The sequence below is a fragment of the Triticum dicoccoides genome, chromosome 2A, assembly GCF_002162155.2.
Source record: "Triticum dicoccoides isolate Atlit2015 ecotype Zavitan chromosome 2A, WEW_v2.0, whole genome shotgun sequence".
In the NCBI taxonomy this organism is placed as follows: Eukaryota; Viridiplantae; Streptophyta; class Magnoliopsida; order Poales; family Poaceae; genus Triticum; species Triticum dicoccoides.
Window position 1 is genome coordinate 123,696,163 of NC_041382.1, and position 19,694 is coordinate 123,715,856.

Consider the following 19,694-nt stretch of genomic DNA (forward strand, 5'->3'; position numbering starts at 1 on the left):
TGTCGTGCTGACGGAACTCTTCCCCAACACTTTGCTGGATCGGAGTCCGGGGATCGTCATCGAGCTGAATGTGTGCTAGAACTCGGAGGTGCCGTAGTTTCGGTGCTTGATCGGTGGAGCCGTGGAGACGTACGACTACATCAACCAAACGCTTCCGTTGTCGATCTACAAGGTACGTAGATCACACTCTCCCCTCGTTGCTATACATCACCATGATCTTGCGTGTGCGTAGGAAATTTTTTGAAATTACTACGTTCCCCAACAGTGGTATCAGAGCCTAGGTTTTATGTGTTGATGTTATATGCACGAGTAGAACACAAGTGAGTTGTGGGCGATATAAGGCATACTGCTTACCAGCATGTCATACTTTGGTTCGGCGGTATTGTTGGATGAAGCGGCCCGGACCGACATTACGCGTACGCTTACGCGAGACCGGTTCTCCCGACATGCTTTGCACATAGGTGGCTTGCGGGTGACAGTTTCTCCAACTTTAGTTCAACCGAGTGTGGCTACGCCCGGTCCTTGCGAAGGTTAAAACAGCACCAACTTGACAAACTATCGTTGTGGTTTTGATGCGTAGGTAAGATTGGTTTTTGCTTAAGCCCGTAGCAGCCACGTAAAACTTGCAACAACAAAGTAGAGGACGTCTAACTTGTTTTTGCAGGGCATGTTGTGATGTGATATGGTCAAAACGTGATGAGATATAAGTTGTTGTATGAGATGATCATGTTTTGTTAAAGTTATCGGCAACTGGCAAAAGCCTTATGGTTGTCTCTTTATTGCATAAGATGCAAGTGCCAAATAATTGCTTTACTTTATCGCTATGCGATAGCAATAGGTGCAAGAGCAATAGTTGGCGAGACGACCGTGTGACGGCACATTGATATAGATCAAGATGATGGAGATCATGGTGTCATGTCGGTGACGATAGAGATCATGACAGTACTTTGGAGATGGAGATCAAAGGCGCAAGATGATGATGGCCATATCATGTCACATATTTTGATTGCATATGATGTTTATCTTTTATACATCTTATTTTTGCTTAGTTTGACGGTAGCATTTTAAGATGATCTCTCACTAATTATCAAGAAGTGTTCTCCCTGAGTATGCATCGTTGCGAAAGTTCTTCGTGATGAGACACCACGTGATGATCGGGTGTGATAGGCTCTACGTTCAAATACAACGGGTGCAAAACAGTTGCACACGCGGAATACTCAGGTTATACTTGACGAGCCAAGCATATACAGATATGGCCTCGGAACACGGAGACCGAAAGGTCGAGCATGAATCATATAGTAGATATGATCAACATAGTGATGTTCACCAATGAAACTACTCCATCTCACGTGATGATCGGACATGGTTTAGTTGATTTGGATCACGTGATCACTTAGAGGATTAGAGGGATGTCTATCTAAGTGGGAGTTCTTAAGTAATATGATTAAATTGAACTTAAATTTATCATGAACTTAGTCCTGGTAGTATTTTGCAAATCATGTTGTAGATCAATAGCTCGCGTTGTTGCTTCCCTGTGTTTATTTTGATATGTTCCTAGAGAAAATTGTGTTGAAAGATGTTAGTAGCAAAGATGCGGATTGGATTCGTGATCTGAGGTTTATCCTCATTGCTGCACAGAAGAATTATGTCCTTGATGCACCGCTAGGTGACGGACCTATTGCAGGAGCAGATGCAGACGTTACGAATGTTTGGCTAGCTCAATATGATGACTACTTGATAGTTTAGTGCACCATGCTTAATGGCTTAGAATCGGGACTTCAAAGACGTTTTGAACGTCATGGAGCATATGAGATGTTCCAGGAGTTGAAGTTAATATTTCAAGCAAATACCCGAGTTGAGAGATATGAAAGTCTCCAACAAGTTCTATAGCTAAAAGATGGAGGAGAATCGCTCAACTAGTGAGCATGTGCCCAGATTGTCTGAGTACAATAATTGCTTGAATCAAGTGGGAGTTAATCTTCTAGATAAGATAGTGATTGACAGAATTCTCTAGTCACCATCACCAAGTTAGTAGAACTTTGTGATGAACTATGATATGCAAGGGATAACGAAAACGATTCCCAAGCTCTTCGTAATGCGGAAATTGACGAAGTTAGAAATCGAGAAAAACATCAAGTGTTGATGGTAGACAAGACCACTAGTTTCAAGAAAAGGGCAGAGGGAAGAAGGGGAACTTCAAGAAGAATAGCAAGCAAGTTGCTGCTCAAGTGAAGAATCCCAAGTCTGGTCCTAAGCCTGAGACTAAGTGTTTCTACTGCAAAGGGACTGGTCACTGGAAGCAGAACTACCCCAAGTGATTGGCAGATAAGAAGGATGGCAAAGTGAACATAAGTATATTTGATATACATGTTATTGATGTGTACTTTACTACTGTTTATAGCAACCCCTCAGTATTTGATACTAGTTCAGTTGCTAAGATTAGTAACTCGAAACGGGAGTTGTAGAATAAACAGAGACTAGTTAAGGGTGAAGTGACAATGTGTGTTGGAAGTGGTTTCGAGATTGATATGATCATCATCGCACACTCCCTATACTTTCGGGATTAGTGTTGAACCTGAATAAGTGTTATTTGGTGTTTGCGTTGAGCATGAATATGATTTGATCATGTTTATTGTAATATAGTTATTCATTTAAGTAAGAGAATAAATTGTTGTTCTGTTTACATGAATAAAACCTTATATGGTTACACACCCAATGAAAATAGTTCGTTGGATCTCGATCGTAGTGATACACATAATCATAATATTGAAACCAAAAGATGCAAAGTTAATAATGATAGTGCAACTTATTTGTAGCACTGCCGTTTAGGTCATATTGGTGTAAAGCGCATGAAGAAACTCCATGCTGATGGGATTTTGGAATCACTTGATTATGAATCACTTGATGCTGGCGAACCATGCCTCATGGGCAAGATGACTAAAACTCCGTTCTCTGGAGCGAGCAACTGACTTATTGGAAATAATACATACTGATGTATGCGGTCCGATGAGTGTTAAGGCTCACGGCAAGTATCGTTATTTTCTGAACTTCACAGATGATTTGAGCAGATATGGGTATATCTACTTGATGAAACATAAGTCTGAAACATTTGAAAAGTTCAAAGAATTTCAGAGTGAAGTGGAAAATCATCGTGACAAGACAATAAAGTTTCTACGATCTGATCGCGGAGACAAATATTTGAGTTACGAGTTTGGTCTTCAATTAAAACAATGTGAAATAGTTTCACTACTCACGCCACCTGGAACACCATAGTGTAATGGTGTGTCCGAACGTCATAACCGTACTTTATTAGATATAGTGCGATCTATGATGTCTCTTACCGATCTACCATTATCGTTTTGGGGTTATGCATTAGAGACAGCTGCATTCACGTTAAATAGGGCACCATCTAAGTCCGTTGAGATGACACAATCTGAACTGTGGTTTGGCAAGAAACCAAAGTTGTCGTTTCTTAAAGTTTGGGGTTGTGATGCTTATATGAAAAGGTTTCATCCTAATAAGCTCAAACCCAAATCGGAGAAATATGTCTTCATAGGATACCCAAAGGAGACTGTTGGGTACACCTTCTATCACAAATCCGAAGGCAAGACTTTTGTTGCTAAATTCGGAGTTTTTCTAGAGAAGGAGTTTCTCTCGAAAGAAGTGAGTGGGAGGAAAGTAGAACTTGATGAGGTAATTGTACCTGCTCCCTTATTGGAAGGTAGTTCATCACAGAAATCTGTTCCTGTGACTACTACACCAATTAGTGAGGAAGCTAATGATGATGGTCATGTAACTTCAGATCAAGTTACTACCAAATCTCGTAGGTAAACCAGAGTGAGATCCGCACCAGAGTGGTACGGTAATCCTGTTCTGGAGGTCATGTTACTAGACCATGACGAACTTGCGAACTATGAGGAAGCGATGATGAGCCCAGATTCCGCGAAATGGTTCGAGGCCATGAAATCTGAGATATGATCCATGTATGAGAACAAAGTATGGACTTTGGTTGACTTGCCCGATGATCGGCAAGCCATAAAAAATAAATGGATCTTCAAGAGGAAGACGGATGCTGATAGTAGTGTTACTATCTACGAAGCTAGAATTGTCGCAAAATGTTTTCGACAAGTTCAAGGTGTTGACTACGATGAGATTTTCTCACTCGTATCTATGCTTAAGTCTGTCCAAATCATGTTAGCAATTGCCGCATTTTATGAAATCTGGCAAATGGATAAACAAAACTGCATTCCTTAATGGATTTACTAAAGAAGAGTTGTATATGATGCAACTAGAAGGTTTTGTCGATCCTAAAGGTGTTAACTAAATATACAAGCTCCAGTGATCCATCTATGGACTGGTGCAAGAATCTCGGAGTTGGAATATATGCTTTGATAAGTTTATCAAAGCATATAGTTTTATACGGACTTGCGGTGAAGCCTGTATTTACAAGAAAGTGAGTGGGAGCACTACAACATTTCTGATAAGTATATGTGAATGACATATTGTTGATCGGAAATAATGTAGAATTATTCTGCAAAGCATAAAGAAGTGTTTTAAAGAAGTTTTTCAAAGAAAGACCTCGGTGAGGCTGCTTACATATTAAGCATCAAAATCTATAGAGATAGATCAAGACGCTTGATAAGTTTTTTCAATGAGTATATACCTTGACAATATTTTGAAGTAGTTCAAAAATGGAACAGTCAAAGAAAGAGTTCTTGGCTGTGTTACAAAGTATGAAATTGAGTAAAACTCAAAGCCCGACCACGGTAGAAGATAGAAAGAGAATGAAAGTCATTCCCTATGCCTCAGCCATAGGTTCTATAAAGTATGCCATGCTGTGTACCAGATCTATTGTATACCCTACAATGTGTTAAGCAAGGGAGTACAATAGTGATCTAAGAGTAGATCACTGGACAGCGGTCAAAATTATCCTTAGTGGAATAAGGAAATATTTCTCAATTGTGGAGGTGACAAAAAGGTTCGTCGTAAAAAGTTACGCCGATGCAAGTTTTGACACAGATCTGGATGACTCTAAGTCTCGATCTAGATACATATTGAAAGTGGGAGCAATAAGCTAGAGTAACTCCGTGCAGAGCATTGTTGACATAGAAATTCGCCAAAGTACTTACGGATCTGAATGTGACAGACCCGTTGACTAAAATTATCTCACAAGCAAAACATGATCACACCTTAGTACTCTTTGGGTGTTAATCACATAGCGATGTGAACTAGATTGTTGACTCTAGTAAACCCTTTGGGTGTTTATCACATATCGATGTGAACTATGGGTGTTAATCACATGGTGATGTGAACTATTGCTGTTAAATCACATGGCGATGTGAACTAGATTATTGACTCTAGTGCAAGTGGGAGACTAAAGGAAATATGCCCTAGAGGCAATAATAAAGTTATTATTTATTTCCTTATATCATGATAAATGTTTATTATTCATGCTAGAATTGTATTAACCGGAAACATAATACATGTGTGAATACATACACAAACAGAGTGTCACTAGTATGCCTCTACTTGACTAGCTCGTTAATCAAAGATGGTTATGTTTCCTAACCATGAACAATGAGTTGTTATTTGATTAACGGGATCACATCATTAAGTGAATGATCTGATTGACATGACCCATTCCATTAGCTTAGCACCAGATCGTTTAGTATGTTGCTATTGCTTTCTTCATGACTTATACATGTTCCTATGACTATGAGATTATGCAACTCCCGTTTGCCGGAGGAACACTTTGTGTGCTGCCAAACGTCACAACGTAACTAGGTGATTATAAAGGAGCTCTACAGGTGTCTCCAAAGGTACATGTTGGGTTGGCGTATTTCGAGATTAGGATTTGTCACTCCGATTGTCGGAGAGGTATCTCTGGGCCCTCTCGGTAATGCACATCACTTAAGCCTTGCAAGCATTGCAACTAATGAGTTAGTTGCGGGATGATGTATTACAGAACGAGTAAAGAGACTTGCCGGTAACGAGATTGAACTAGGTATTAAGATACCGATGATCGAATCTCGGGCAAGTAACATACCAATGACAAAGGGAACAACGTATATTGTTATGTGGTCCGACCGATAAAGATCTTCGTAGAATATGTAGGAGCCAATATGGGCATCCAGGTCCCGCTATTGGTTATTGACTGGAGACATGTCTCGGTCATGTCTACATTGTTCTCGAACCCGCAGGGTCCGCACGCTTAAGGTTACGATGACAGTTATATTATGAGTTTATGCATTTTGATGTACCGAAGGTTTTTCGGAGTCCCGGATGTGATCACGCACATGACGAGGAGTCTCAAAATGGTCGAGACATAAAGATTGATATATTGGAAGCCTATGTTTGGATATCGGAAGTGTTCCGGGTGAAACCGAGAGGTTACCGGAACCCCCCGGGAGCTAAATGGGCCATGATGGGCCTTAGTGGAAAAGAGAAGAGGCAGCCCTACATGGGCCGCGCGCCCCTCCCCTCCCGTGGTCCGAATAGGACAAGGAGAGGGGGCCGGCCCCTCTCTCTCTTTTTCCCCCTCCGTGAATCCTATTCCAACTAGGATGGGGGGGGGGAATCCTACTCCCAGAGGGAGTAGGACTCTCCTGGCGCGCCCTCCTTGGCCGGCCGCCTCCCCCCCTCTAGTCCTTTATATACGGAGGCAGGGGCACCCCAGAGACACACAAGTTGATCCACGTGATCTTATTCTTAGCCGTGTGCGGCGCCCCCTGCCACCATAGTCCTCGATAATATTGTAGCGGTGCTTAGGCGAAGCCCTGCGACAGTAGTGCATCAAGATCGTCATTACGCCGTCGTGCTGACGAAACTCTTCCCCGACACTTTGCTGGATCGGAGTCCGGGGATCGTCATCGAGCTGAACGTGTGCTAGAACTCGGAGGTGCCGTAGTTTCGGTGCTTGATCGGTCGAGCCGTGGAGACGTACGACTACATCAACCAAACGCTTCCGTTGTTGATCTACAAGGTACGTAGATCACACTCTCCCCTCGTTGCTATACATCACCATGATCTTGCGTGTGCATAGGAAATTTTTTGAAATCACTACGTTCCCCAACAAACTTGAGGTTTGGTTTTATTCGTAGGATGTCTCATCTGAGTGTGCCCTGAGAACGAGATATGTGCAGCTCCTATCGGGATTTGTTGGCACATTCGGGCGTTGTTGCTGGATTTGTTTTACCTTGTCGAAGTTGTCTTGTAGAACCGGGATACTGAGTCTGATCGGAATGTCTTGGAAGAAGGTTTATCCTTCGTTGACCGTGAGAGCTTGTGATGGGCTAAGTTGGGACACCCCTGTAGGGATAGAACTTTCGAAAGCCGTGCCCGCGGTTATGGGCAGATGGGAATTTGTTAACGTCCGGTTGTAGAAAACCGGTTGTAGGGATAGAACTTTCGAAAGCCGTGCCCGCGGTTATGGGCAGATGGGAATTTGTTAACATCCGGTTGTAGAAAACCTGAAGTTGACCTTAATTAAAATGCATCAACCGCGTGTGTAACCGTGATGGTCTCTTTCCGGCGGAGTCCGGGAAGTGAACACGGTGTTGGAGTTATGTTTGACGTAGGTTGTTCTAGGATCACTTCTTGATCATAGTTTCTCGATCGTGCTTTGCCTTCTCTTCTCGCTCTCATTTGCGTATGTTAGCCACCATATATGCTAGTTGCTTGCTGCAGCTCCACCTCATACCTTTACCTTACCCATAAGCTTAAATAGTCTTGATCGCGAGGGTGCGAGATTGCTGAGTCCCCGTGGCTCACGGATTACTTCAAAAACCAGCTTGCAGGTGCCAACGAGTCCGTGCAGATGACACAACCAAGCTCAAGGAGGAGCTCGATGAAAATCTTGTCCTTTGTGTTGTTTCGTTCTAGTTGATCAGTAGTGGAGCCCAGTTGGGGTCGATCAGGGACCTTGTCGCATTTGGGGTTCTTCTTTTATTTTGGTTCCGTAGTCGGACCTTGATTGTTGTTGGATGTTGTAATGCGTTATTCATGTAATTGTGTGAAGTGACGATTGTAAGCCAACTATGTATCTCTTTCCCTTATGTATTACATGGGTTGTGTGAAGATTACCTCGCTTGCGACATTGCTTTCAATGCGGTTATGCCTCCAAGTCGTGCTTCGACATGTGGGAGATATAGCCGCATCGAGGGCGTTACAACATTATTTTGCTCTCTTCATCGGTAGATGCATAAATGCTAAGGATGAAGCATGTGACATGTCTGTCCCTGATCTTAGCATTCTTAGGAGTGCTGTGTTAGGAGACCAATCTTATCATATGGGAGCCATTGTAGCTCGTAGGTTGCATCATAATAGACATAATGGAGATTTCTTTGGAGGAATTTATGCAACCCGCTTAGCTCATTTTCTTGAAATAGACATTCGTGAGGGTGATATGGAGTTGCCTCCTGCATATTTAGATTATAACTCTATGGCATCGCACTAGTCTGTCGAGAGGCCTGAATCACCTCTCTTATATCGCTTATTTTTTGATAAACGACGTGTTTTCTCTATTACTCTCCCTGCTCCTACCTTCTTTGATTCACAGACAAAAGGAAGATATGTTATTACCAGAGAGGAGGCGGAAGAGTACGAGAGGAGAGCAGAGGCAGCTCGACTCCATGCTGCAGCTCAGCAGGCGATAACCCCTGCACATCAGTATGATCCCAACTATCCTTCCTCATCACAGTACGACCCCAACAACTATTATTATGGATATCCGTCAGGCCAGCCGTGTCCATAGACCAACTTAGGCCAAAAACCTAAGCTTGGAGGAGTACGTATTTCTCACCGACATTACATTTATATTCACACGCACTCATTGCTAGATGTCAGTGCTCATACTTTTTCACTGTAATATCCATGCTAGTTTATTTTCCTTTTCCTGCTTTCTTCTTGTGTGTTTGTTAAACCTTAAGAAAAACCAAAAAAATTAGTAGTAGTTTATTTTTCTGCTGTAGTAGTAATAATTAAAAAAGAAAACCCAAAAATATTTCCCGTTCTTCTTTTGCTTGTTGGGAGCTTTCCCGTGTAAATAGTTTTATTTCTTTTCTTTTCTTTTCTTTGGGGGTCAGTAGGAGAAGACCATAATTAAATTTTTCAAGTGGCTCTTATATGCATTATTGTTGAATTAACCAAAGAGCCCATATCGCCTTGTCTTCTCCTGTTTATTGAATGCTCGCAGATTCCAGCTTAGTCCAATGCACGTGCACTCTTATTATTATTCACACCGTTCGGTCGTGCAAGTGAAAGGCAATTATGATGATATATGATGGACTGACTGAGATGAGAAAAGCTGGTATGAACTCGAACTCTTTTGTTTTTATAAATATGATGAGTCCGTCATTCTTGATTCAACTTATTATGAATAAACATGTTTTCAATGACAATTAGAGATCATAGTTGCTTGTGCCATGCTTGATTAGCTATGAGTTATAATGATTTACCTTGTGTGCCAACATGCTATTAAGATGGTTATGATGTGGTATGATGGGGTGGTATCCTCTTTTGAATGATTTAAGTGACTTGACTTGGCACATGTTCACGCATGTAGTTGAAACAACATCAACATAGCCTTCACAATATTTATGTTTATGGTGGATTATATCCTACTCATGCTTGCATCCAATGTTTATTAATTTTAATGCATGTACATGGTTGTTGTCGCTCTCTAGTTGGTCGCTCCCCAGTCTTTTGCTAGCCTTCACCTGTACTAAGCGGGAATACTGCTTGTGCATCCAAATCCTTAAACCCCAAAGTTATTCCAGATGAGTCCACTATACCTTCCTATATGTGGTATCTACCTGCCGTTCCAAGTAAATTTGTATGTGCCAAACTCTAAACCTTCAAATAAATATCCTGTTTTGTATGCTCGAATAGCTCATGTATCAACAAAGGTTGTCCTTATCTTCCGTGTTAGGCGGGTTATTATCAAGAGGAGTGGACTCCGCTCCTCACTCACGAGAAAATGGCTGGTCACCGGGATGCCCAGTCCCATGCTTTATGCAAACAAAACTCCCCCTGGGACCTGATGTATGTTGGAGGCACTCGTTGTTTTGAGCAAGCCATGGATTGATGCTTGTTGGTGGAGGGGGAGTATAAACTTTACCATTCTGTTTGGGAACCGCCTATAATGTGTTTAGCATGGAAGATATCGCCATCTCTTAGTTGTTACGTTGACAATTTATCTCTATTTCAAAACCGAGCTCTGGCACCTCTACAAATCCCTGCTTCCCTCTACGAAGGGCCTATCCATTTACTTTTATGTTGAGTCATCACCCTCTTATTAAAAAGCACTAGCTGGAGAGCACAGCCGTCATTTGCATTCATCACTGTTAATTTATATTGGGTGTGACTATGATTGGATCTCTTTTACCATGAATTACAATGTCTAGTCAGTCCTTGATCTTTAAAGGTGCTCTGCATTTATGTTTTGCGGTCTCAGAAAGGGCTAGCGAGATACCATCTTGTTATATCATATTATGATTGTTTTGAGAAAGTGTTGTCATCCAAGATTTATTATTATGACTTGCTAGTTGATTATGCTATTGATATGAGTAATTGTGAGACCTGAGAATTATTGCAAATGTGGTTAGTTATGATCTATGCTGAAAACTTGAATGCTGGCTTGACATAGTTACAACAACAAGAGCAAACAGAGTTTGTAAAAGTTTTTCTTTCTTTCAAATTGTCAACTGAATTGCTTGAGGACAAGCAAGGGTTTAAGCTTGGGGGAGTTGATACGTCTCCGTCGTATCTACTTTTCCAAACACTTTTGCCCTTGTTTTGGACTCTATCTTGTATGATTTGAATGGAACTAACCCGGACTGACGCTGTTTTCAGCAGAATTACCATGGTGTTGTTTTATGTGCAGAAAACAAATATTCTCGGAATGACCTGAAACTCCACGAGAGGTCTTAGAAAAAATAATAAAAAATGCTCGCCAAATATGAAGACCAGGGGGCCCACACCCTTCTCACGAGGGTGGGAGCGCCCCCCCTAGGGCGTGCCCCCCTACCTCGTGGGCCCCCTGTTGACCCTTCGACGCCAACTCCAACTCTATATATTTGCTTTCGGAGAGAAAAAAATCAGAGAGAAGAAATCATCGCGTTTTACGATACGGAGCCACCGCCAAGCCCTAAAACCTCTCGGGAGGGCTGATCTGGAGTCCGTTCGGGGCTCCGGAGAGGGGGATTCGTCGCTGTCATCATCATCAATCATCCTCCATCACCAATTTCATGATGCTCACCGTCGTGCGTGAGTAATTCCATCGTAGGCTTGCTGGACGGTGATGGGTTGGATGAGATTTATCATGTAATCGAGTTAGTTTTGTTAGGGTTTGATCCCTAGTATCCATTATGTTCTGAGATTGATGTTGCTATGACTTTGCTATGCTTAATGCTTGTCACTAGGGCACGAGTGCCATGATTTCAGATCTGAACCTATTATGTTTTCATGAATATATGTGAGTTCTAGATCCTATCTTGCAAGTCTATAGTCACCTACTATGTGTTATGATCCGGCAACCCCAAAGTGACAATAATCGGGACCACTCCCGGTGATGACCATATTTTGAGGAGTTCATGTATTCACTATGTGCTAATGCTTTGTTCCGGTTCTCTATTAAAAGGAGGCCTTAATATCCCTTAGTTTCCAATAGGACCACGCTGCCACGGGAGGGTAGGACAAAAGATGTCATGCAAGTTCTTTTCCATAAGCACGTATGACTATGTACGGAATACATGCCTACATTACATTGATGAACTGGAGCTAGTTCTGTGTCGCCCTATGTTATGACTGTTACATGATGAACCACATCCGGCATAATTTTCCATCACTGATCCGATGCCTACGAGTTTTCCATATACTGGTTTACGCTTATTTACTTTTCCACTGCTACTGTTACTATCACTACAAAATACCAAAAACATTACTTTTGTTGCCTTTACTTTTGTTGCCGCTACCACCACTATCATATTACTTTGCTACTAAACACTTTGCTGCAAATACTAAGTTTCCAGGTGTGGTTGAATTGACAACTCAGCTGCTAATACTTGAGAATATTCTTTGGCTCCCCTTGTGTCGAATCAATAAATTTGGGTTGAATACTCTACCCTCGAAAGCTGTTGCAATCCCCTGTACTTGTGGGTTATCACCGCCCAGCGCCGCCGCGCCGCGTTGCCGCTCGCCGACATCGCCGTCTGCCACCGCGCCGGATCTGCCGCTCGCCGCCCCTCGGCTTCCGCATCGCCGTGCCGCCTCACCGCCCGGAGCCGCCGCCACCATCGCCGGTGTTCTTCCTCCGGCCATCACCACCAAGTCCGGCAGCCACTGTTCCGGCGAGCACTCCGGCGAGCGCCTCGAAGTCCGTGCAGATATGGATCCAAAAATCTCGAGGGTTGAATTTTGCCCTAACCCTAGTATTTTTTCCATATTTTCTTCATGCCATAACTCATCATTCGTGGCTCCGTTTTGGACGTGTAGCATATCAAATTGTTCGTCTCGACGAGTACTTCATTTCATCTCATTGCACCATGTTCATTTGAGTTCATCTTGACGCCCTAAATGTTGTTGCAAGAGGGCTACGCAATGTTAGTTTCAGATTCTTATCAGCAATTGGACATTTGTCATTTTTGCCATGATTGATGTGTGCCGCCTATGAACTTGAGCACTACATGTGTTTTGAAGTATGTCATGCCATCTTTACAGGGGTGTATGCCATGTATTTTTGTGATCTCTGTGGTGACTAGCACAAGCATGCAAAGTAGCTCCCATAATGTTGCTGATTTTAGGGACTTAGAAATCTTCTAAGTCGTTTTCCTGATTATATTTTTATGCCATGTATTCTTGTTGCTACAGAGTGATCCATGCCTCTTTTGAGCATGATCAGTAAGGATGTTTTGTATATATTGTTGTGCTCTATCCATCCAAGTCTTTGTTTGCAATTATGGAGCACCTTAGTTTGACTCAATCGAGCTCTACTTTTGCTATAAAATGTTCCTGGCAGAATGTTTACTTGTTAAGCATTTTTTCCGAGGTTGTTGTAGTTGATCCATGTATGCTATGATGTTGCTCTTGCCATGTTTAGCTTCTATGTCATGTCTACTTGTTGGGTGTATGCTTAGTTTTTCATGCAATGCCTTGTGGTGAGTGCATCGAGCTCGTAAACATGCCTACTTAATATCTGTTTTGCCATGTTCCAGTTTTCTACTAAGTCTGAATCTGTTAACGATATTGCTATGTTCACATGGATGCCATTGTATTTTCTGATCCCTTTTGGTTTATGGTCAGTAAGGGACTTTTGTTGTATGCTTTGAGTAGCTTCATGCCATGCCTTACTTTTCCATGATATGATCCTGTAGCATGTTGTTATCTTGCTCTAAACATTGCTTCCTGATGTTAAATTCCTGACATGTTAATTTCACTAAGTCTGTAACCTGATATCTTTTGCACTTTTGCCATGCTTGTTTGAATCTGCTATTGAGTGAATTAGTCATAGCTCAGTGTTCATATTTTGTCAAGCATCTTGAGTGGATCCCTGCCATGTGATTTGCTGTCATGTTAGAGTGCTTTAGCTTATTTTTCTTGATGCATTTAGATGGCCTCGTGCTGTTAATCGAAGATCGGTGCCATATTTGTTTTGCTTGCCATTTGCAAACCGTGCATCCGATTCCGGTGATCTTTATATCGATTTTGACCGAAATCAACTCATCTTTCTAGTGGAACTCTTGGTTTTCCAAGTTGAGGCCAGGTTCAATCTTTCCTTTCCGAAGCATGCATATGCATTGCATATTACATCCCGCATATCATGCCATGTTTTGCATCATGTTGCTTGTGCATTGCACGTGGTTGATTGTGTCTCGCTTTGCTTGTGTTCTTGCTTTTGGGTAGAGCCGGGAGACGAGTACGTGATCGAGGAGCCCGTTGAGTACGTTTACGAGGATCAAGCTAACGTTAACTCGGAGAACTTTGCAGGCAAGATGACCATACCCTCGAAATCACTTCTATCTTTGCTTGCTAGATACTCGTTCTTTTGATATGCCTATGCTACGATACCTACCACTTGCTTATCATGCCTCCCATATTGCCATGTCAAACCTCTAACCCACCTTATCCTAGCAAACCGTTGTTTGGCTATGTTACCGCTTTGCTCAGCCCCTCTTATAGCGTTGCTAGTTGAGGGTGAAGATTGGAGTTTGTTCCTTGTTGGAACATGTTTATTGTTGGGATACCACTATTATATCTTGTCTACTTTAATGCATCTATACACTTGGTAAAGGGTGGAAGGCTCGGCCTTATGCCTGGTGTTTTGTTCCACTCTTGCCGCCCTAGTTTCCGTCATACCAGTGTTATGTTCCTTGATTTTGCGTTCCTTACACGGTTGGGTTATAATGGGAACCCCTTGACAGTTCGCCTTGAATAAAACTCCTCCAGCAAGGCCCAACCTTGGTTTTACCATTCGCCACCTAGCCTCTTTTCCCTTGGGTTCCGCGGACTCAAGGGTCATCTTTATTTAAACCCCCGGGCCAGTGCTCCTCTAAGTGTTGGTCCAAAACAGAGCCACTTGCAGTGCCACCTCGGGGAAACTTGAGGGTTGGTTTTAGTTGTACGTAGTGTTCATCCGGTGTGCCCTGAGAACGAGATATGTGTAGCTCCTATCAGGATTTGTCAGCACAGCGGGAGGTCTTGCTGGACTTGTTTTACCATTGTCGAGATGTCTTGTAACCGGGATTCTGAGTCTGGTCGGATTGTCTTGGGAGAAGGAATATCCTTCGTTGACCGTGAGAGCTTGTGATGGGCTAAGTTGGGGCTCCCCTGCAAGGATTTTAACTTTCGAAAGCCGTGCCCGCGGTTATGGGTAGATGGGAAATTGTTAATGTCCGGTTGTAGAAAACCTGAAACTTAACTTAATTAAAATGAATCAACAGAGTGTGTGTCCGTGATGGTATCTTTTCGGCGGAGTCCGGGAAGAGAACACGGTCTCGTGTTATTCTTGAACGTAGGTTGTTCTAGGATCACTTCTTGATCATAGTTTCTCGACCGTGCCTTTGCCTTCTCTTCTCGCTCTCTTTTGCGTATGTTAGCCACCATATATACTAGTGCTTGTTGCAGCTCCACCTCATCCCTTTTACCCTTCCTATAAGCTTAAATAGTCTTGATCGCGAGGGTGTGAGATTGCTGAGTCCCCGTGACTCACAGATTACTTCAAAACCAGGTGCAGGGACCAATGATACCGCTCCAGGAGATTCGACTGAGCTCAAGTGGGAGTTCGATGAGGACTCGGGGCCATACTACGTTTCTTTTCTAGATGATCAGTAGTGGAGCCCAGTTGGGGCGATCGGGGACTTTGTTGCATTTTGGGGTTGTCTTTATTTTGGTTCCGTAGTCAGACCTTGATTGTATCTGGATGAATGTAATGATATTTATGCTATTGTGTGACGTGGCGATGTAAGCCAACTATGTACCTCTTTTCCTTATTCATTACATGGGTTGCGTGAAGATTACCCCACTTGCGACATTGCTTACAATGTGGTTATGCCTCTAAGTCGTGCTTCGACACGTGGGAGATATAGCCGCATCATGGGCGTTACACAAACCGTATCAGCAACCGCATGAGCCACAACGCGGTACTCAGCTTCAGCAGACGAGTGGGAGACTGTAACCTGCCTTTTTGAAGACAAACAAACCAAACTGTTACCAAGAAAAACACAAAATCCGAATGTGGACCTACGAGTATCTGGACAACCAGCCCAGTCTGCATCAGAGTAAGCCGTCAAGGAGGTGGGAGAGGATTTGTTGATATGAATACCTAAATCTAGTGTGCCTTTTAGATACCGAAGAATACGTTTGACATGATTCTAGTGTGGAATACGAGGATCATGCATGTATAAACAAGCTTGTTGGACAGCAAAAGAAATTTCAGGATGAGTGAGAGTGAGATACTGAAGTGCACCGGTAAGACTACGATAAAGAGAAGGATCAGAGAAAGGATCACCGTCGGCAGAGAGTTTGGAACCGGTATCAATAGGGGTATGGGAAGTTTGAAAATCAAGCATACCAGCACGAGAAAGAAGATCCAGAGTGTACTGACGTTGAGACAAGAAAAGACCAGAGGAGTTGCGGATAACAGCAATACCTAAGAAGTGGTGAAGAAGACCTAAATCTATCATAGAGAATTCGTGGCGAAGAAGAGAGATAATATGATCTAAAAATTGTTGTGAGGAAGCTATGAGGATAATATCATCAACATATAAAAGAAGGTAAGCAGTGTTGTTGTTGTAATGAAAGGTGAAGAGTGAAGTGTCAGAACGGGAAGGGGTAAAACCAATGGTTTGAGCATATGTAGAAAAGTGTTGGAACCAGGCACATGGTGCTTGTTTAAGACCATAAAGAGATTTTTGAAGAAGACAAACATGACCAGGATAGGAGGAATGTTCGAAGCCAAGAGGTTGTTGACAATAGACTGTTTCTCGAAGAGAGCCGTGAAGGAAAGCATTTTTGATATCTAGTTCGTGAATTGGGCAGGAAGAAGAGATGGCGATGCTAAGGACAGTGTGAATAGTGTTGGGCTTGACAACTGGAGAGAAAGTCTCATCATAATCGATGCCATGTTGCTAAGAGTAACCACGGCATACCCATCGAGCCTTATAACATGCAAGACTCCCATCAGAATTATATTTATGGCGAAAAACCCATTTGCCCGAAACGATATTTGTATTGGAAGGACGAGGAACTAACTATCGCGTGTTATTCTGCAGAAGGGCATCATATTCATCTTTCATAGTTGCGGCCCAATTAGGATCTAGGAGAGCTGATTTGTAAGATTTGGGTAGTGAGGAAGGAGATAGAGATGCATGAAGATTGAGATGATCTTTTGCAGGTAAATGAAACCCAGACTTGGCACGTGTGCGCATGGTATGATCGTTAGTCGGAGATGGAACGGGAATAGCATGAGCAGGAGGGGTGGGGGAAGATGTGGTGGACGCGTCCGGCGCAGCGGAGGAAGCTGACGCGGGAGATGGCGATGAAGACTGCGGCGGCGGGAGGTCTGCCGCGACAGAGTGTAATGGGTTTTCCTCTGCCGGAACAAAGGTGATGATAGAAGTGGTCGCGGCAGGATCCGCTACCGCGGTAGAGGATTCGACTGGTTTCGCTGGATAGGTCGGCGGGTGAAAGAAGGGAAGATGATTGCGACGAGAGGGACTAGTGGACGGCGTGGGTGAGTTGGGATCTAATTGTTGATGCTCGGAAAAGGGAAAAATATTTTCAGCGAATGTTACATGACGAGACACATGAACATGACCACCAACAAGATCTAGACAATGATAACCCTTGTGATCGTCAGAAAAACCTAGATGGACACACGGGGTAGAGCGCGGGAAAGTTGGTTAGGAGAAGTGGAGTAGGAGTTTAGGAAACAAAGACAACCGAAGACATGAATGTCAGAGTAATTTGGATGGGAGAGAAATAAAGATAAGTAAGGAGTAGTTTGTGGGTCAACTTTGGATGGATGAATATTGAGTAAATATGTGGCCGTGCGGAGGGCCTCAGCCCAAAACTTCGGAGGCATAGAATATTGAACTAGCAGAGTGCGAATGATGTCATTAAGAGTACGAAGAGAACGCTCGACTTTGCCGTTTTGAGGGAAGGTATAAGGACAGGAAAAGCGCAAGAGAATTTCATATTGTAGAAAGAAATTTTGATTTTTAAAGTTGTCAAATTAGGAAAAAGTGGACCGAGACATAGCGCTGAAAGTTAAGGAATATATTATGAACGCCGGATTTGTTGCGTAAAGGAAAAGTCCAAACATAATGAGTAAAATCATTAAGAATCACGAGATAATACTTAAAACCAGATACACTTACTATGGGTGATGTCCAGAGATCACAATGAAGTAATTCAAAAGGAAAATTACTAGAGGATTGAGAGGAACTAAAGGGAAGGCGAACATGTTTGCCCAATTGACATGACTGACACATAGAAGAATTATGAGAGTCTCTATTACAAGGTATTGAAAATTCACTAAGAAGTTTGGATAACACATTTTTATTGGGATGGCCAAGACGTTGGTGCCACAGATCAACATAGGCCACCATAGATGTTGGAGGAGCAGCGACCAGAGCACCATGGAGAGAATATAAATCACCGGAGCTATTGAATCGAGCGATCTCGGCTTTGGTCATGTAGTCCTTCACAGACAAACCAAAGTGGTCAAACTCAACAGAAACATGATTATCAGTGGTGATTTGGTGAACAAAAATCAGATTTTTAATAAGAGCAGGAGCTACAAGAACATCACAAAGAAGCAAAGGCTTAATTGGGGATTGGATTTGAGCCTGACCGGCATAGTAAATAGGAATAGAAGATCCATCACTGAGAGTAATAGAGGGAAAAGACAAAGGTGTGCAAGAAGAAAGAAAATTACTCGATGCAGACGTATGACGAGAAGCACTAGAATCGAAAATCCAATCCATACCTGAGTTCCCTTGTGCAGCAAAGTTGTTCATGGCTTGTAGAAAAGTAGCTTGGTCCCAGCTCGGAGTCGAAGTAGAGACCGGTGTAGTCATGGGAGCTTGCGGGTGTGGTGGCGTCGGTAGTAGGGCCGGCATCGGCGTAAAGAGAGAGACACCATCATTGTACTGCCGCATGTAGGGGGCAATGGAGCGCCATAGGATGCATAAGGACTAGTGTTGTACATTGGTGGCGCGTAGGAGGGAGCAGCGTGGTACGCGACTGTCGGCTATCGAGGCGCGAGGACGGGCGCGCCGATGTGAGGGCGAGCACTAGGCTGCCAGCCACCGGTATAGGCAGGCGGGGCACCATATGGCGTAGGGGCGGACCAGGGCATAGGACACGCCTGGACTAGCCCTGTCCATGGATCAGGAGATGGGCGCCATCCGGGCGGCGGCGGTGGTGCAGTTGATGAAGCTAGGGCGGTGGTGGTGCAGTTGGCGGAGCCAGGGCGAAGCAAGAGCGGGCGCCGTGTGGAACTGCGGCGGCCTAGGGTTTTTTCCCCGGTAGTTGGGACTTCGACGCCAGCCGGATGGTTGAGGAGGTGATGTTGCTGGATGTGGCGGTGGCGGCGTCGACGCAGGCGGGCGAGGAGAAGCAGTGAAGACCTGAGGACGGGAGTCCTTCGTAGTTAGGGCATAATCGGCCCATTGGAGCATCGAGCGAACCTCGACGAAGGAGGGACGCGGGCGCATCATAGGGATGAAGGAGGCCTGCTTCTCGAACCGCTCGCTGAGGCCGATGAGGAGGACGTTGATGAGCTGGCGATAGTCGATCAGATCACCAAGTTCGTGGAGTTCATCTGTGATCGCCTTGAGGCGTTGGCAGTAGACGTCGACTAGTGAATCACATTGCACCGTATTCTGAAGCTCGGTGTGGAGATTTTTGGTGCAAGCGTTGACATTGTCCTGGAAGAGCTGACGAAGGGCCGCCCATAGATCGGCGGCGGAGGCGCCGTCACAATGGACGAGATTGAAGATCTCTGTGAAGACTCCCATGTAGATCCACTGAATAATGGCGAGATCATCCTTGACCCATTGCGGATCATGAAGTTGAGGAAGAGAGTCATCGGCAACGTGAGAGCGGAGATTGCATCGCCCAAGGTGGACGTCGAAGAGGTGACGCCAATGGTAGTAGTTGTGAGCAGCGAGGTCTAGGGTTACGAGGATGTAGGG